Genomic DNA, 20,651 nt, shown 5'->3' with positions numbered 1-20,651 from the left:
TTGGGACATATGGAGAGCCACGCCCGTTGGCTATGCTAAAAAGAGTCAGACCTTATCATCATTTCTGTCTGATATCCTAGGCTCCACCCCAAGCTGGGCACAGTGGCTCATGGCTCTAATACCAGCACTTTGGGAGGCCAAGGTGGGTAGATCACGATGTCAGGAGTTCGAGACCAGCCTGGCCAGCATGGTGAAACCCCGTCTCTACTAAAAATACAAAAAATTAGCTGGGCATGGTGGCACGCGCCTATAGTCCCAGCTACTCAGGAGGCTGAGGCAGCAGAATTGCTTCAACCCGGCAGGCAGAGGTTGCAGTGAGCCGAGATTGCACCACTGCATTCCAGCCTGGGCGACAGAGCGAGACTCCGCACCCCCCCCCCCCCAAAAAAAATCGCTTACTTAATCAGGTTTTTCACTAAAAATAAAATTTGCTAAGACTTAACACTGTAACATTTAATTGAGACCACTGAAGAAATAGTTTTACATACAAGGTGTGTAGGAAATGTTTTTGGTAAAAGATTATAAGAAGGCATGGGAATATGGCTTTTGTTAAAGGGAATGTAATTTTGCCTATTTCAGAAGGTTTTAAGGATTGTCTTAACCTAAAAGAGGAATGGAACAAAACTGAAGGTTTAAGCAAAGTGAATGGGGTTTGTAAAGGGTTGATCTTGTAAAAATTATGTGGGTATAAATGAGTTGGCTAAGATTCAGAAGAAATTATTTAGTTTTCCATAGATTAAAAAATTAAAATGATACTGATGTGGGGCCAAAATCTGGGCCCATGTGTCCGAATAACAGGGTTTTCTTAGAAAATTGATCTGCTATTTGATGGAAAATTGTAAAGGGGTCTAAAAAGTTTATGAAAATCTTACCTTATGGTCAAACTAACTAAAACTGAATAGAGATATAAACTTTTATTTTAAAAAACTAGCTTTAGGCCAGACGTGGTGGCTCACACCTGTAATCCTAGCACTTTGGGAGGCTGAGGCGGGAGGATTACCTGAGGTCGGTAGTTCAAGGCCAGCCTGGCCAACATGGTGAAACCTCATCTCTACTAAAAATACAAAAAATTAGCCAGGTGCAGTGGCGCGCGCCTGTAATCCCAGCTACTCTGGAGGCTGAGGCAGGCAAATCGCTTGAACCTGGGAGGCAGAGGTTGCAGTGAGTCGAGATCATGCCATGGCACTCCAGTCTGGGCTACAGAGTAAGACTTCGTCTAAAAAAAAAAAAAACAAACAAAAAAACTAGCTTTAACATTAAAGATGCATTAATGCAAACATGAAATTTGGTTTTCTCTTTTGAAGATGATTTTTAAGTAACGTTAAAAGATAATAAAAGGGTTTTGTTTTCTCCTTTGGGTAGATGGCAGGGAAAAAATGGAGAGTGAGAAGAGAGATTCAGTTGGCCTCATGCTATCTTCATTGGGTCTTCTTTGGAAAGCTAAGCCTCCTCTATCAGAGTAAAGGTTTTTTTTTTTTTTTTTTTTTTTTTGAGACGGAGTCTCGCTCTGTCGCCCAGGCTGGAGTGCAGTGGCGCAATCTCGGCTCACTGCAAGCTCCGCCTCCTGGGTTCACGCCATTCTCCTGCCTCAGCCTCTCCGAGTAGCTGGGACTACAGGCACCTGCCACCACGCCCTGCTAATTTTTTTTTTTTGTATTTTTAGTAGAGACGGGGTTTCACCGTGGTCTCGATCTCCTGACCTCGTGATCCACCCGCCTCGGCCTCCCAAAGTGCTGGGATTACAAGCGTGAGCCACCGCGCCCGGCCAGGTTTTTCTTTTTAAAATTTTTTTTTTTTTTGGAGTTATCATTTTGGCCAAAGAATGATTTATGGTGACCTGGGATTCTATTTTGTGATATCCAGTGTTTTAAACCTTTGCTACTTGACAAACTTTCCAAAATAAAATTATAAATTATGTCTCTTTCTAACCTAATATTTTAGATATTAGGTCCTCTAAAGTCCAAAAATGACATTTGGCTTATTTGGTACAAAAGTCATACAGGAGGCATTGTCAAATAGAAAGCTATTTGGCTTTCTTTGGTCTATATTTGTGTAAGTGTGTTATTAGTATATGTTCTGAAATTATGTAAAACCCCTATAATTCTAATATGACTCAGTATATGTTATCAGTAATCATTATAATTATGTTAACACACTGTATGCCATGGAGGTGGCAAATTTCCTTGTCAATCGTGTCTTTAACTGTGGCTGCCCTAAAATGTTTTTGTCATCCACAGACAATTGTCTCGTTTTGGTCCTCTTTAAAAGATGGTTTTATAATCAGGTATAAAATTTAACAGGTGCTCTTAAATGCAGGATTCTGATTAACTCTGGAGATTGTAACATTAGAATAAACACTTTCTTTTTTATTTTTTTATTATTATACTTTAGGTTTTAAGGTACATGTGCACAATATACAGGTTTGTTACATACGTATCCATGTGCCATGTTGTTTTGCTGCACCCATTAACTCGTCATTTAGCATTAGGTATATCTCCTAATGCTGTCCCTCCCCCCTCCCCTCACCCCACAACAGTCCCCGGAGTGTGATGTTCCCCTTCCTGTGTCCATGAGTTCTCATTGTTCAATTCCCACGTATGAGTGAGAGGACATGTGGTGTTTGGTTTTTTGTCCTTGCGATAGTTTACTGAGAATGATGTTTTCCAGTTTCATCCATGTCCCTACAAAGGACATGAACTCATCATTTTTTATGGCTGATAGTATTCCATGGTGTATATGTGCCACATTTTCTTAATCCAGTCTATCGTTGTTGGACATTTGGGTTGGTTTCAACTCCTTGCTATTGTGAATAGTGCCGCAATAAACATACATGTGCATGTGTCTTTATAGCAGCATGATTTATACTCCTTTGGGTATATATCCAGTAATGGGATGGCTGGGTCAAATGGTATTTCTAGTTCTAGATCCCTGAGGAATCGCCACACTGACTTCCACAATGGTTGAACTAGTTTACAGTCCCACCAACAGTGTAAAAGTGTTCCTATTTCTCCACATCCTCTCCAGCACCTGTTGTTTCCTGACTTTTTAATGATGGCCATTCTAACTGGTGTGAGATGGTATTCAAGATGGATTAAAGACTTAAATGTTAGACCCAAAACCATTAAAACTCTACAAGAAAACCTAGGCAATACCATTCAGGACATAGGCGTGGGCAAGGACTTCATGTCTAAAACACCAAAAGCAATGGCAACAAAAGCCAAAATTGACAAATGGGATCTAATTAAACTAAAGAGCTTCTGCACAGCAAAAGAAACTACCATCAGAGTGAACAAGCAACCTACAGAATGGGAGAAAATTTCTGCAACCTACTCATCTGACAAAGGGCTAATATCCAGAATCTACAATGAACTCAAACAAATTTACAAGAAAAAAACAAACAACCCCATCAAAAAGTGGGCAAAGGACATGAACAGACACTTCTCAAAAGAAGACATTTATGCAGCCAAAAAACACATGAAGGCCGGGCGCGGTGGCTCACGCTTGTAATCCCAGCACTTTGGGAGGCCGAGGCGGGCGGATCACGAGGTCAGGAGATCGAGACCATGGTGAAACCCCGTCTCTACTAAAAATACAAAAAATTAGCCGGGCGTGGTGGCGGGCGCCTGTAGTCCCAGCTACTCGGAGAGGCTGAGGCAGGAGAATGGCGTGAACCCGGGAGGCGGAGCTTGCAGTGAGCCGAGATCGCGCCACTGCACTCCAGCCTGGGCGACAGAGCGAGACTCTGTCTCAAAAAAAAAAAAAAAAAAAAAAAAAAAAAAAAAACACATGAAAAAATGCTTGTCATCACTGGCCATCAGAGAAATGCAAATCAAAACCACAATGAGATAAACACTTTCAAATAGAAGAATGAATGGTGTTTGGTTTACTTTGGACTGTATTTGTTTAAATATGTTATCAGTATGTGTTCCAAAATTATGGGAAACTTCTATAATGTTGACATAATTTAGTGTACATTATTATAATTGTTATGTAAAATTGCTGTATGCCACAGAAGTAACCAAAATTCCTAGTCAATTGTAGCTTTCATAGTGGCTACAGACTTTTGTCATCCACAGATATTTTGTCTTGCTTTGGTCCTTTTCAAAAGTCAGTTTATAATCAGATATAGGACTCTAAGTGCCGGTCTCAGATAATTTTAAAAATTGTGCTATTGGAATAGAGAATAAAACAAGCTTCTAGGACTCTCATGGAACGCTAATGTGTTAAACATTGCTAAACCTTTTGTTTTCAGAGTTAAGAGAACTTATTTCTTTAGAGCTATTTGCAACTTTTAACGAGTAAAATGTAATCCTGTGAACAAAATTTGGAGGATATTTGCTTCCTTTCTACCTGATTTATTCCAGAATTTGGAAACTATATGTGAATATTCTCAATTTATGGCAGTATAGTTCATTGCGTAAGTGCAATAAGAATCTGTTCTCTTTTGTAACAGGACACAGCTGGAGAAATCATGCTTCCTTTAAAGAATCAAAGTTGACTTATAGAGCCAATTAAAGCCTGTTGGGGAATCTGGCCTCATACCTTGTCCACACAGAGTCTCTGTACAAGTTTCCTGACGACCTGTGGTAAGTAAAGAATGTCACTTTCTAACAGGCCCAGGAACCCCAAGTTACCTTGGGACCTCAAGAGGAGAGGACTTTGCCCAACTCATAGGTATTTGAGAGTACAAATCCACGGCTGGGCTCGGCTTTTAAAAAGTCTTATCTGAGATTCTTCATGGAACAGAGTTCTATCAAAGCCAACTTAAAAAGCCTAAGTATAAAATAATTATTCTTGCTGCACTTTATGCAAATAATCAGGCCATGCACAGTAAGACTAAAGTTTATTTTGTAAACAAATCAGTTCTATCATGATTTGTTTTTAATAAAAATGGGGACTGGAAAGACAAAATTATGCTTCAAAAGAAAATCTATAGTACAATGTTGTAGCTGTTCTTGAGGTTTTTTTCTGCAGTTTAAACTAAATTCTAAATTCTTTGTGGGTTACAAGTCCCCAAACTAATACTTTCAAATCTTTGCTTTTAAAATTGGGAATTGTACTCCTCATCCTAGGACTCGTTATTACCTTATAGTAGGCTGTTTCACTTAAATACTGCAGTAAAATTACAGATGAAAATACTAATGTTCTAGCCATGCAAGCCATGAACGCCCGGCCAGGCCTGCATGAGTACACTCAGACAGTTGCAAAGCAGTTCCACTCTTTTCATGTTGGGGTTCACTCCCATTCCCACTATGTCCCCTGTCAGCAGGAAGAAGCCAGAGCAATCAACAGCCTTTTCCCACCTTCATAGCCTACACCTTATTAAGGTGTTCTAAAACCCAAAGGGCGGGACTGAAACTGTCATTGCAAAATTATGACTGAGACAGTGAAAGAGATCTAACTTAACTAACTCCATCTTGCTTCTAACCTCCAAGCTGTCCTTGTTCATTCCTGGGCACAGGCTGAACTAACTTTGGGGAAAACTTACAGTTTATAGTTTAAATAAAGACAGTAACAGATCTTTCCCAAAGCAGATCTTCTTGCCCGGGGACTAGATTGCCTTTGCGGGACTAACATTAGCCACAAGATTAGAAATTATGGTTTAGGAGTCATGCAGCTGGAGGTTACAAGATTCAGACCCTCCCTAAACTGCTCCTAAGATCAGTGCTTGAGATATTTTGCAGACCCTGCACTTGATGGATTAGCTGGCACAACCCAGATCAATAAACTGGCTCATCTGATCTTGTGGCCTCCCCCCCAGGAACTGACTCAGCACAAGAAGACAGCTGTGACGCGCTATGATTTCATCTCTGACCAATCAGCACTCCTGGCTCACTGGCTTCCCCCAACCCACCAAGTTATCCTTAAAAACTTTGCTCTGCAAATGCTGGGGGAGACTGCTTTAAGTAATAATAAAACTCCAGTCTCCCACACAGCCGGCTCTGCGTGAATTACTCTTTCTCTATTGCAATTCCCGTCTTGATGAATTAGCTCTGTCTAGGCAGCAGGCAAGGTGAACCGCTTGGGAGGTTATAAAAGTGTAGCATTTGGCCAGGTGCAGTGACTCATGCCTGTAATTCCAATATTTTGGGAGGATAGTGAGACGAGAGTTGGTCTCAAAAAAAAAAAAAAAAAAAAAAGCATTTTATAGGATGAAATACACACACCTAAAAAGAATGTACTAGAATTGTTATATATCAACATAACTGCTTCACCGTACACCAGGTGATAAGGCTCTGTAGCCAAAGTTACAAGGCAACTAGGTGTCACCCAAGGAAGAGACAGTGTATGACTTGAGGTCACTGAGAAAAGACACCACCCCCACCAAGCTCAAGAGGTACAATGTGTACTTATGGAGACAGAGGGTGCCCAAGATCCAGCCACTTGTAATGTGTTGGTCCCTCGTGGCCAGCAGAACCACTCCACAGTCTACACAGGTGGTCTGTGTATACACGCTTCATAATGCAGTAGAAAGACCTTAACCCCTCCTCTGTGGGGTCTGAAACGCAGAAAGCTAGGAGCATGAATGAGGGCGGCTGATTCATGCACTTAGAAACAGAACAAAGGAGGCCTGGCATGGTGGCTCACACCTGTAATCCCAGCACTTTGGGAGGCCAAGGCGGGCGCATTACCTGAGGTCAGGAGTTTGAGACCAGCCTGGCAAACATGGCGAAACCCCATCTCTATTAAAAATACGAAAATTAGCCAGGCGTGGAGACGTACAGCTGTAATCCCAGCTACTCAGGAGGCTGAGGCAGGAGAACCACTTGAACCCAGGAGGCAGAGGTTGCAGTGAGCCAAGATCGTGCCACAGCACTCCAGCCTGGGTGACAAAGCAAAACTCCATCTTAAAATAAAAACAAAAACAAAAACAAAACAAAACAAAAAACAGAACAAAGGAGTATATCAAGTGCAGAAAAACAAGATAGTCCCTCACAAGATGTTAAACCCAGCAAAGGTTGTGAGGACTCTTTCACTCTTGTAAGGAAATGTCTCGGGCCCAAGACCACTCTTTTTCTCACTCTGTCATCCAGGCTGGAGTGCAGTAGCACGATCATAGCTCACTGCAGCCTCAAACTCCTGGGTTCAAGTGATCCTCCCACCTCAACCTCCTGAATAGCTGAGACTACAGACATGTGCCACCCTCACTCTGCCTGACTTTTTTTAACAGATAGGGTCTCACTATGTTGCCCAGGCCAGTCTCAAACTCCTGGCTTCAAGAGAGCCTCCTGACTTGGCCTCCCAAAGCACTGGGATTACAGGCACGAGCCACAATGCCTGGCGTCCAAGGACACTCCTACACAGCCAAGTAAGGAGAGAGAAACTGTGCATGACTGCTTTTCCCAACAATAACAAAAATATGTGCTAAGTTTAATAGCACATCCTAAATACGAATTGTGAAAAAAAATGTATAACCATGTGTGTGTGACTGTATACGCATGTATGTGAAAGTACCTGTAACTACTCAAAGAAATTTTAAAAGCCTGAAAGGATTCACAAAATCTCTTAGGGGTAGGAAGGTAGAGAATTGCATTTAAAAGCAACTTTATATTTTTTTGTCTTCTATTTCCTAAAAGAAAAGTAAATTGAAAAGCAATTATTAGAAAGCATAGTTATACTGTCATTTACGTTTTAAAGCAAATGAAAAGTAAAGCAGTTTACATATGCACATAAAAGCTCCTAAGCCTCACTACCAAAGTATTTTTAGCCATGATTTCCTCTGGGAGGTGGGATGAGAGGGCTCTCCTTCCTTATTTGCCTATGTTGCCTAAATTGTTACCCATTACATTTATAAACAGCAAAGTGATCAATAATTCTCTTAAGAAGCAAAGCAAATGAGCAGCAACTTGTAGGATTGAAGATGGCAGATGCACAGCAGAAGGGACAGCACATTCTTGAGGGGGGACTTGAGTACAAACCATGGCTTCAGCTCAATCAACTACAAAAGGAAGTTCTCCAGGTAAACAGATGTAAGGAGAAAAAAAAACAGGCAAGTGAGGTAGAGAACAAGAAGAGCAAAATGCTACCAAAACACAACATGCAAAACAAAAACAAAAACAAAAAAACCTAACCAGAAAGAAAACAGAAACAAAGAAAAGTAGTAGCCAGCAACAATAAGAAAAAAAAATAAAAGTTGAAGAAAAAGAGAAATACAAGCAGTGCTGCCATTAATGTTCCACAGACACAGGATCAGCTGACTCTGTACGGATCACCTGCATCCAGAATTTCTCTAATATGACTCTTGGTTCAGTCTAGAGAGCAATCTCATCAGTATCTTCTTGCCCCTAAAAGCTTCTTTAACTAGGAGTAAAAGTACCCAGACATTATTGGTGGAAAAGATCCATCAGTAACAGCCATCAATCTACTCCAGGATCCAAAAATGCCCATAAATAGCCACTGAACTAACAAACTGAAGACTCATGAGACAAGAACTGGAGAGTCTACAAAAAGTGTGAGATGGACAACAGGTCTCAGAACTTGTTGCAAAGTGGCCCCACTACCCTGTGCACAAAGTCACAGATGAAGGTCATATCCCCTGAAAATGTTGACCCCTTCCATCTCCCACCACTGTGAAGCAAATGTAAAAGGAGTGACACTTATGATATTAAAACAGAGCCACCACCTTCTACATTTGCTCTAAACTAATACCTATCCAATGCCCTCTGCTCTCAGCAAGTGCTGCTAATACTGTCAAAAGAAATGACAGTAAACTAAGATGTAAAGAAGACTCACACTAGAAGGCATGCAATCATCCAGGGATAAAAAAGAAACTACAGCCCTACTCTAAGGGCCAAGAAGAGGCAAGAAAAGAGCTACATTAGGGAGCACACATGCTGAGGAAGCTGCTACAGTTCTGGCAGAGAACTGAAGCCTTGCTGTGAAAAAGGGGAGTGGAGTAAGAATAAGCATTCAAAGGAAAAAAAAAAGGGGGAAATGAAAGAAGAAATAAAGTAAATAAATGAAGGCCTATAAAAGGAGACTCGAAGACTGAGAAGCATGGGAGCTTCAGGACCAAGAGGAGCAGGCTCCAGCCTTGGTGCGTTCCAGCAGCACAAAAGGGAAGGAGAAACACCTGGTCAGGAGAAAGCTGAAAAACAGAAAAAGGAGAGAGACTTTCATGGCCAAACCTGCAGAACAGACAGAAGAGAGAAAACCAAAGTATGAAAAGAACCACAATGCTGCTAAAAATGAAGATAAATATGGCAATTAAGTTAAAGAGAAAGAAATTGAGGCCAGAGAGAAACACTTTTAAGAAATGTACCCAGTGAAAAATATAAATGGCACTGACCAATCTCAGGAAATTGACACCCACAGTCAAATTAGCTCCAAAAATAAGTCTCCAAGCAGGACTGTTCTGAAGCAGCTGCTGCACAAATGTCCAAAAGGGTCAGTGACTTTTTTTTTCCCCCCCACACCAGCTAACTTCCAGATTTTTGGAGCGTGACGGGGAACAAGGGTTTCACTATATTGCCCAGGCTGGTCTTGAACTCCTGGGCTCACACGATTCTTCTGCCTCAGCCTCCTGAGTAGCTGGGATCACAGGCGCATGCCACCTTGCCTGGCAGTAATGTATTTGTAAAGAGGTGATGAGAAGACTGACAGAAAATTCAGGGCGAATGCCTGTGACTATAGTGAGGATTCCAGTCCTTGAGTCAAAGAAAGGTTAGCTCAGCCTCTGCAATCATGAACACGAATAAAGTTAAGACCTCATGGGCCTCTCAAACTCTGAATGAAAGACCCAGAGCATAGTGAACATACAGCTACCCCAGCAGATAGCTGAGCCTGCCAATGAAATTCAGGTATCTTAATGCCACAGGCTTCTCCCAAGTCCCAACTAGCTTTTAAGGACAGAAGAAAAGCTTCATTTATCTTCTTGCTGAGATTATATCACAATTACACTCAGGACTGGGAAGGAACCTGAGCTGGGTCTTATTCTCAGGACTCTCCCCCCAGAGCTTTATAGCTTAACCCAGTTTCATTCCCACAAAGAAAATGGCTTTGAAAAGAACAGGGAAACTTCCAACCAAGATCTTGATGTTTTTCAAGGAGATTTTCTTCTGTTACATTGTTTCTTCACCTCATGGCCAATGTAATTTCTTTGTTTTCCTTTTAATGTCCCCATGAGCTAGTCTCTTATTTTTGTGTTTTCCTATCAGTGTAAGTGTATAGAAGGTATATAAACTGATACTAAGCAAACAGGTTTCTAAGATAATCACAACTTAAGAAAAAATGCAGGCCAGGCGCGGTGGCTCATGCCTGTAATCCCAGCACTTTGGGAGGCTGAGGAGAGATCACCTGAGGTCGGGAGTTCGAGACCAGCCTGACCAACATGGAGAAACCCTGTCTCCACTAAAAATACAAAAATTAGCCGGCGTGGTGCTGCATGCCTGTAATCCCAGCTACTCGGGAGGCTGAGGCAGGAGAATAGCTTGAACCCAGGAGGCGGAGGTTGCAGTGAGCCAAGATCATGCCATTGCACTCCAGCCTGGGCAACGAGAGCGAAACTCCACCTCAAAAAAAAAAAAAAAAAAAATGCTTTCAGTATGTATGTAAAGCCTTAAAATAATATTTATATTCATTTACCAATTAAGAAATAAACTAATAATGGGAGTGCCCAAAACTTGATTTCTAAATACTATACTATTCTTCAATTAAAACAAACAAACAACAACAACAAACAGGATCCTTGCAGAAGTGACTGATGCCAGGCTGGGGAGGGAAAAATATAAGGGTTTTGGGTGCCAGAAAACAAAAACTAGGGAAGGACTGAAAAAAAAAAAAAAATCGAGGCAAACAGACACAGCTCCCAACAGTCAAAGAGCTACAATAATTTCAGCAATAAAATAACAATAGTATGCATTCTAGCGCAAAGAATAAAATAAGTATCCAAAGCACACAATAATATAACTGATTGAATCAATAAATAACTGGAGAAGGGATAGCTCTTCCTCACAAAGATTCCAATGAATACTTTGAATGAATGAGAATTGTATGTAAGTATCCAGTGAATGCCTAGAAGGAATGAAGGGAAGAGAAAGTCAAATCCCAACACCACAGCAGTCATTGCTGCAGGCAAGATCAATCAATGAATGCTACTTAGACCAAAGTTCAAAGAAAAACAGTATCTCATATGCAAAGTAGTAAACTATCTTCCCCCAAGTAATTACTGATGACTAGGAGAAAGACAGTAAGGTTCCAGTGGTAACACTTGACAAAAAACTTGAGATGCAACCAAATTGAGGGACTTTATAAAAACACAAATACAAGGCCAGCGCGGTGGCTCATGCCTGTAATCCTAGCACTTTGGGAGGCCGAGGTGGGCGGATCACCTGAGGTCGGGAGTTTAAGACTAGCCTGATGAACGTGGTGAAACCCCGCCTCTACTAAAAATACAAAATTAGCCGGGCATGGTGGCACATGCCTGTAATCTCAGCTACCTGAGAGGCTGAGGCAGGAGAATCACTTGAACCTGGGAGGCGGTGGTTGCGGTGAGCCGAGATCACGCCACTGCACTCCAGCCAGGGCAACAAGAGTGAAACTCCGTCTCAAAAATAAAATAAATAAAATAAACAAGGAAAAAGAAACGAAATTTAAGATTAGGAAGGAAAAAAATAAATTCATAAATTCAATCTTACAGAACACCTAACAATTCGCCCGAGAGTCACAGAAATGTACTCTTTCACATTGTTTCTAATACAAAATCTTGAAAATTGCAAAATACAGTGTTATGTTTTACTATAGTTTACTCTCTGACATCGTAGACTGCTTATGCACTAATTCTTCCTGGATACCAGAAGCCACAGAAAACCTACCGGTGGAATACTTGCCATTTTTCATGTTTTTTGTCAGTTTCCTTTTTAAGTGCATACTGAGGTCTATCTTCAAAACATTCTCATCTTTTCGGCTTACAGTAAGACTTTTTTTTTTTTTCTAACCAAAATGTGTCTGCCTTTCATTAAGATAACATAAAAGAGCAGCCTAATTATTTGGTCCCTGAATATGCACACACATGCATGCACACACATACATGCACACACACACACGCAGACACACACACAACACATGGAGGCTCTCTGAAACTGCTTAATCAAATTACTGCCTAAACCACTCCCTGGCACTTCCTTGCAAAACCACCAACCTAATACTGAGTTTTTCGTTTTGCACTACAAGCAGTTTGAAACAGAATAACATTCTTGCCTGGCCACCACTTTTAAATTCGGAAGGAAACAATACTCTGATCTCTTAGGCCTGTGCAAGTCAGAATGTGCTACAATCGCTGCAGGTTAGAGCTCTGCCTTTGTTTAAAAACTGCATTTTATATACTGGTTATTTCATTGTGAAAGATAACCACCCTGACAAACAAGATTTTGCTATTTTTCTGCACAAATGTCACTTCACCATTTAGAGCTTCATGCAAATGTGTCTCCTACAGAAAACAAACTGCAAACACGATTTCTTAATTATCCTCGCAAAAAAAAAAAAAAATGTTTTAGTGGTGTCATAATGCCAGCACTAATTTTAGCCAAAATAAGAACAAATGCATTCTACAAATTCAGGAGATTATAATTTTTAAAAAGCGGTAGTATGGATGTACTTAATGTCACTGACTTATACACTTCCAAATGGTTAAATGGTAAACGTTTATGTATTGTATGGTAAATGTTATGTGTATTTTGGCACAATATTGTTTCCTCACAATAATACTAACAGGTTTTTTAAAAAGCAGGAGCACGCTCTCATTTCGTAATATATATTTATGGATGTCAGTGTGCAAAATTATGCACAGATATTTTAAATGTCAGGAGGCCTGGAGACAGATTTCAGGATTGCAGCTACTTTTACTTTTCTTCTACTTTCCCGTGTTATCTAATTGTCTCTGATAAATACGCTTTATATGCAGAATTGGATGAAACGAGAAAGCCCGGAGAAACCTGGGCTCCAGATTCTCTACCCCGGACGCCTGGGAGGCAAAGAGGTTCTCGATACGCCCTCAGCGTGGCGGGGGCGGGATCCACCGCCAGACCCCCGCCACCAGCGCAGCCTCCAGGCCGGGCCTCGTCCGCGGCCCGGGCAGGCTCGAGGATGCCGCGGCCTTCGGGGAGCCCCGCGCCCCCAATGCCGCCACCCCCACCCCCGCGCCCCGTCAGGCCTCTCACCGACTCCCGCCGCCGAGCGACAATCGGTCCACCCGCCGCCACCGCAGCAGCCTGTCCCGCGCCTACCTCCCGGCGGCTCCAGTCGCGCACGCGCGTCGGCGCCCCGGGCCCTCCGCGGCCTCTCTAGGAAACTGGGAGGCCCAACCTCTCTGCTTCTCTCCGGCTCCAGTGGGGCGGGCGGCGGGGCTTGTCCACCATCCCTCACCTCCCTCCGCTGGACACTTCCCTTCCACGCTCGGATGCCCAGCAGCGCCTGTTTTCTTACATCCCTCCTGTCGTGTCTGCGGGGCTGCCCTGAAGGCCTCCTTCCCTCCAGGGAAGAAAGGGATCCAAAGCTAGGGGTGAAAATAGGGCCAGCAATATCTAGCAGACTGGTCCTGGCCAGGAGAAGGGGTTAAGGGAGCCACTCATTCTTCACCTGGGTACCCTTCAAAGAGGAGAACCAGATCCTACGGGAAGCTAGGTGCCAGAACTCCTGCCTTTCCAAGACGAGATCATCCCCATCATCACCATACCAGGAATACTTGTTCATAGCCAGCCCAGAGGTGCACCATACTTTAGCTTCCCAAGGCCTTCACTTGTTCTCTCCTGTGGGTGAATTCTAACTAGGCTCGCCTGGTGAGTGAACAATGATGCCATTGCCCAATAATATGTGGAATCTGGGAGGAGTAGGTTGGGGGGGCGTGGAGGGGCTGCTTGAAGAGGAGGTGAAGCAACATGGAGAGTTTGCCCACCCCCTGTAGGAGCAAATGTCATCTATTGCCAGTGCCAGAGAACCTTGAAGGTGCAGAGCCAAAGCCATAAGGCTATCTGCTGCCATTGGAGGGCATGATACAAGCTGCTGTCCTGGTAGTCCTCTGGTTTGTGCTTCCTAGTGGCAGGCTGCAACATGTTGCCAATTGATCTTTCAGATGGGCATTGATGATGCCCATCTGTGCCCTGAGGCTTTGCTTTACTCATCTGATCCACCCCTTTTTAATGCCCCAGTCACCAAAGATGGAAACAGAGAATAGATCCTAAACACCAGGGAGATGGTGACGAGGTGATAGAGAAACAGATGGCACATTCAAACAAGGTAAGTGGGGAGAGTTCACAAGGGGCGATTTACACAAAGTGGACAGGGTTAAGGAAATGCAACACGGAGTGGTGCAGAATCCCATGGCTAGCAACATTTAGAAGCTATTCTCACCCCTGGGAGCAGGCCACCTGAGAGAAACTGTGGCTTTCAGTTGAGGGCTACATCCAAGCCATAGTCCAGCACAAAGGAAGCTGGGGTAATAAATAACCTGAACCCAGCTCTCTTCTGATCTCCTGTCAGGGCTTCCCATTGGCCCAACCCAACCGGAAGCCAGAGGGCAATCCAGGAAACTCAGTCTCCCAAGTGTCACAGCAGGGTTGAGGACTGAGACTGAATATGGAGGGGCAATTGGAAAATATCCAACACATGCAAAAAGGAAAATAGAAACTGCTTGTCAATGCCTAATTTGTCCATTAATATCCACTAGATATAATGTTCTTGAGTGATTCAGAACCACCCATAGTGGTGAGAAGAGTTTTCAAGTTTTGCTTGAGAACAAAATTTTCCCATCATAGAAGAGTTTGAGCAGGTTCTCTGTGTTTGGGATGTACTCACTGGATGTTTTTCAACATGATAGGTGGTTAGCATGGATAGCACCCACATTTAGTGTGATCAAACAGATCAACCAGATTGGCTTCACTAGCACTTGCAAAGTTTGGGGAGCAGCCACTGGGAATGCAGCTCTGATTTTAAGACCTATACATCTTCTTGAATCTCAAAGTTCTACTAATATCTGATTTCTCTGAGTGCCACAACACTCAAGCCTATAACCATGAGGTTTCTTCACTTTTCTGGTAGGAGGCATATTCTTGCTAGCTGTACTTCCTGAGCACTGTACTCTCTTTCAGATCAGGGCAGTTTGCTTAGTAAAGGCCCTAGGTAAGATTCTCAAATTCTCAGGTGCATATGAATACAAATCACTTGGGATCTGGTTAAACTGTAGATTCAAATTCAGGAGGTCTGGGGAGGGACCAACGAATATTTTTAACAAACTTCCAGGTGTACCCATGTTGCAGTTCCTGGACCATACTTGAAGCAGCAAAGAACTGTGCATGTAAATCAGTGGTTCTTAACTTTGCTGCAGATTAGAATCTTCCTTAGAGCTTTTAAAAAGTCCATACCTCAAATCAATTCAATCCAAATCTTTGTGGGTGAGACACTGACAAGCCTAGATTTTAAAATCCCCAGATGATTCCAACACTTGAGAACCTGGGAGTAGATAATTATCCTTTTACCCTGATTCCTTGCTACATGTAAAAACCACATGCTAAAGGATTGTATGTTCATTTGCTTCTTTGTTTTGGAATTTAAAGTGCGTCAGGATTCCGCCTTTCAAATATAAGGGGGAAATTTCTCCCTTGATTTTTTTCTTATTTTGAAATGGGGAAGAAAAAATTGGGGTGTTGAGATGGGGATCTGGAATGTGACTTGAGAAAAGAGATAAGATGTTAAAACTAAGAATCAGTTGTGGGCAAACAAATTGGCCTCGTAGGATTTTCACTCCTTTTCTGGCCTCAAACTCAGCTCCTTCTCTGTAGTTTGAGGGAGGCAGGTTGAAATATTAGGATGAAAATAAAATAAAGCAATGTATCTGAGGATGGTGATTACTGTGATCCATTGGAATAGTGTACTCTCCTATAAGAAAAACATAAAACAAATGTTTAAACAGTTAAATTATGTGTAATTGTGGCCATTTGAAATATATTACATATTATATTACATCATATAATTAATTTTCTCTGAATTCCCCCTTCTGCCTCTAAGATATTGAAAAATACATTTTAATGAGATTTTAGAAGGTGATCCAACTTTAAATGAATTTTAAAATTATCATTTATATCAAAGAAATACTGATGCATTAAGTAGTACTAATGAAGGACTTAAAATGAAAAATTGAACTCAACTCCCTCCTCCACCCTCCATCTTTTTCTGCAGAGGATATTCCTTGCATCTGAACATAAACATAGAGAAAGAGAGAGAGGATCAGGAAGCCAGGAGAGAATATACACGAATTTAAACTTTACTGGTAATGGAGGGGGTAAAAGAATCTTTGAGTCAGGCCATAGCCATGAGGAAGAAAAACTATGGAATCTTTGTTTTTATGCATTGCTATACCTCAAGTACTTAGAACAGCACTGACTACATAGTATGTACTCAATAAACATTTGTTGACTAATCAATCTTCTCTATATCTAACCCAGGCCCTTAGGAGTTTTCTGTTGTGATAATAGCCAAATCCTCAAACAGGCCAGATTTAGCTGGCATGATAACCAAGGCCCCTCTGCTTTAACCCTTACAAGGAAAGTAATCTGAAATAACTAATGCCAACCAGTCTGCCTTTGGTTCCCTATTTTTGCTTTCTTTGGCCTTTTTCTGCTTATAAAGCCAATCTCCTCTGTTCAGCTTATCAGAATACCCATTCTATTTTATAGAATGAGATGTTGCCTGAATCTAGAATCACTAACAAAACCTAATTTGGTCTTTATTATTATTTATTTATTTACTTATTTATAAGATGGAGTCTCGCTCTGCTGCCAGGCTGGAGTACAGTGGCACGATCTCAGCTCACTGTAACCTCTGCCTCCTGGGTTCAAGTGATTCTCCTGCCTCAGCCTCCCAAGTAGCTGGGTTTACAGGCGCCCACCACCACGCCCAGCTAATTTTTGTATTTTCAGTAGAGACAGCGTTTCACCATGTTGGCCAGGCTGGTCTTGAACTCCTGACCTCAGGTGATCCACCCGCCTCAGCTTTCCAAAGTGCTGGGATTATAGGAGTGAGCCACTGCGCCTGGCCGAATTTGGTCTTTAAACTAAATTTGTTGTAATTTCATCTTTTGACAACTGCTTCTGTCCTGCCTTTTTTTCACTTGCCACTCTAATGTCAAGTGTTTTTTATCACATCACTAAATAATCTTCAAAATTTTATCTTTCCTCAGGGCCCTGAAGTGATCCTCCTCCTGTTCACTGACACCCATTGCCGAGAGAGAGAGAAAAAGAGAGAGAAAGAGAGAGAGAGAAGCAGGAAGAGAGGAGAGGGTGCTGGCCTTATTAGAGAAAGAATGTAAGGGGAAAGAAAACAGTCATGTTAGTGTTTGATTTCTGTAATAAGCCTGTATCACAGACAGGCTTAGAAAGCAAAGCTTTGGCATTACAAGAGCCCATGAGGGAGCAAAGCTCTTATAGAAAGTCTGAGGCCAGGTGCAGTGGCTCACACCTGTAATCCCAGCACTTTGGGAGGCCGAGGCAGGCGGATCACGAGGTCAGGAGATCGAGACCATCCTGGCTAACACGGTGAAACCCCGTCTCTACTAAAAATACAAAAAGATTAGCTGGGCGTGTTGGCGGGCACCTGTAGTCCCAGCTACTCAGGAGGCTGAAGCAGGAGAATGGCATGAACCCAGGAGGCGGAGCTTGCAGTGAACCAAGATCATGCCACTGCACTCCAGCCTGGGCAGCAGAGCAAGACTCCGTCTCAAAAAAAAAAAAGAAAAGTCTGGAGGTGGAAGTTCCAAGACTTGAGACAACTGATAGAATTAGTTCATGATGTGTTATCATTCCACTGGCACCAACAACTCACTCACCACCTGTGCCCCAGGCAAACCTGCTCCTCCTGCTTTCCTTATTCTCTATCTGAACGAAGAAGTAGGAAGTGTCAGTATAGGTACTGGAAGCCACATCTATCTATACTCACTCATTCATTCACAAAGAATTTACTGATTATGCACTATGTGCTAGATACTGTTCCAGACCTGGGGTATATCAGTCACCAGGTGTCAAGCAACTGACACCTGTTTCCACCTCCAACAGACGAGTCCCACTGGGTAGAGGACAGCAGAGCATAAAAATGAGTACCACCAAAAGCAGCAGTCCTACGATGTTAAGCCACTGCAGGGTTTGCAGGTTTGGGGGTTGTCAAGAAAGACAAGACTTACACAAGCACTGGATGGAACAACATTTTACTCACACAGAGAAGAGACAGAGTAAGATCAGCTTCAATAGGGAGCATTGGTTCCCCATGGCCAGTGGGACTTGCCCTGCAACCAAGACAGACAGATGGTCTGCATACACTCTTTGTGTGTTGCCTGGGAGGAACCCCATTCCCTTCCCACTGAGAACGGATATAGCAGTGGGGTTGGGCTGGTGCCATATGATGCACATGTTTAAGCAGAACAAAGAAGTACATGTCAAACCTGGAACAGGAAAAGATATTCCCAAGCAGGGCAGTGAGCCCAGCACAGGGTGTGGAGGCTCTTTATCACCATGTAAGTAAAAGTTCCAAGCCCGAGGCACATTCTTTGAAACTGCAAGGGTTGACAGGCTGTGCAGGACTCTTTCCCTGCAGTCTACCCACTGACCCTTGCTTGGCTGCTGAAATAGCAGATAAAGCATACTGAATCTAGCAGACCACCATCCGCCCTGAATTTGGAGGCAAAGCTGGGTCTTATGGGGCCTGAACAACCCCTATGGATTAGGTTTGCTCACAGAATCTTCCTGTCACTTTTTAAAATTAATAACCCTTATTTTTTAAATCTATTTATTTATTTATTTTGAGACCAGGTTATGAGACTGGCTAATTTTTGTATTTTTGGTAGAGATGGGGTTTCACCATGTTGCCAAGGCTGGTCTCAAACTCCTGGGCTCAAGCAATCCACTCTCCTCAGCCTCCACAAGTGCTGGGATTACAGGCATGAGCAACCACACCTGGACAACCCTGATTTTTTAGAGCAGTTTTAGGTTCACAGCAAAATTGAACAGAAAGAACAGAGAGTTCCCAATTCACTCTGTTTCCATACACACATAACCTCCCCCATAGACATCCCAAACCACAGTGGTACATTAGTTACAACCAAATATGTATATGTATGTACATACATATATATACACACACACACATATATATACATATATATATATATATTTGTTGTTGTTGTGTGTTTGTTTTGTTTTGGTTTTGGTTTTTCAGGGTCCCACTCTGTTGCCCAGGCTGGAGTGCAGTGGTACAATCACACAGCTCACTGCAGCCTTAACCTGCCAGGCTCAAGCGATCCTCCCACCTCAGCCCCTGAGTAGCCGGGACTACAGGTGCAAGCCACCACACCCGGCTAATTTTTTTGTATTTTTGTAGACACAGAGTTTTGCTATGTTGCCCTGGCTGGCCTCAAACTCCTGGACTCAACAATCCACCTGCCTCAGCCTTCCAAAATACTGGGATTACAAGCGTGAGCCACCACGCCAGGCCAAGACTTTATATGGAGGTTCACTTTTGGTGTTATACATTCTATGGTTTTTGACAAATGTATAAATACATGTATCCACATACATGTATTCTGTGTCATATGGAATAGTTTCCAGAATAGTGTGGTGGTGCACACCTGTAGTCTCAGCTACTTGGGAGGCTGAGGCAGGAGGATGGTCTTGATCATTATAGCTTTATAGTAAGGCTTAAAGTCCAGTAAAGTCAGCCCTCTGACTTTGTTCTTTTACTTCAACACTGAGTTGACTACTCTGGGTCTTTTGCCTCTCCATGTAAACTCTGGAATCAGTTTACTGATAGCCATAAAATAGTATTATACAGAAAAGTTTCACTGCCCTAAAAATCCTCTGTGCTCTCCTTATTCATCCCTCCCTCCTCCCTGTGGCAACCACTGATCTTTTTACCATAGTTTTGCCTTTTCCAGAAGGTCATACAGTTGAAATCATACAGTATGCAATCTTTTCAGATTGACCTTTCCTGTGTCTTTTTTTTTTTGGGAGACAGAGTCTTGTTCTGTTGTCCAGGCTGGAGTGCAGTGGCACAATCATAGCTCACTGCCACCTCCATCTCCTGGACTCAAGCAATCCTCCTGTCTTGGCCTCCTGAGTAGCTAGGACTACAGGCATATGCCAACACACCCAGCTAATTTTATTTTTTTATTTTTAGTAGAGATGAGATCTCACTATGTTGCCCAGGCTGGGCTCCATGTCTTTTCATGACTTGATAACTCATTTCTTTTTAGCAGTGAATAATATTCCATTGCCTGATATACCACAGTTTATTTAACCACTTAGCCTCTGAAAGATACCTTGGTTGCCTCCAACTTTTGTCAGTTATGAATAAAGCTGCTATAAACATCTGTGTGCAAGTTTTTGTGTGGACATAAATTTTCAATTCATTTGGGTAAATACCAAGGAGTACAACTGCTGGATCAGATGGTGAAGTATTTTTGGTTTTATAAGAAAGCAGCCAAACTGTCTTCCAAAGTTATGGTACCATTTTACATTCCCACCACCAATGAGTGAGAGCTTCTATTTGCTAGTATCCTCACCAGCATTTGGTATTGTCAGTGTTTAGATTCAGAATAGGTGTGTCACAGTGTCTACTCTCACTGTGATTTTAATTTGCAATTCCCTAACAATATATGATGCTTAAGATCTTTT

The 20,651-nt window shown here is 42.4% G+C and overlaps 1 protein-coding gene and 1 long non-coding RNA gene across 8 annotated transcripts in view; one reads left to right on the top strand and one right to left on the bottom strand.

Moving 5' to 3' along the window:
- ZNF445 (zinc finger protein 445) overlaps window positions 1-20,651 on the bottom strand; it is a 70,973-nt gene that overhangs the window by 25,097 nt on the left and 25,225 nt on the right. For 2 of the 7 annotated variants that reach the window (XM_063611052.1, XM_063611078.1), the window contains exon 1: window positions 13,158-13,249. The exons of 2 other annotated variants lie outside the window; for them this stretch is intronic. The gene's annotated coding sequence lies outside the window, so the exon portion shown is untranslated. Of the gene's footprint in view, window positions 1-1,000; window positions 1,217-13,157; window positions 13,250-20,651 lie in introns of those variants that run through there. 3 more of the 7 variants (XM_055280460.2, XM_063611073.1, XM_063611053.1) reach the window with 2 other exon arrangements.
- On the top strand, window positions 13,333-17,294 carry LOC129483418 (uncharacterized). The gene is made up of 3 exons (XR_008658042.2): window positions 13,333-13,775; window positions 14,145-14,232; window positions 17,171-17,294. It is a non-coding gene; the product is annotated as an uncharacterized lncRNA (long non-coding RNA).

The sequence above is a fragment of the Symphalangus syndactylus genome, chromosome 1 (assembly GCF_028878055.3).
Source record: "Symphalangus syndactylus isolate Jambi chromosome 1, NHGRI_mSymSyn1-v2.1_pri, whole genome shotgun sequence".
NCBI lineage: Eukaryota > Metazoa > Chordata > Mammalia > Primates > Hylobatidae > Symphalangus > Symphalangus syndactylus.
Note: the sequence above shows the minus strand (reverse complement) of the source record. Positions and strands in the feature narration are given on the sequence as shown.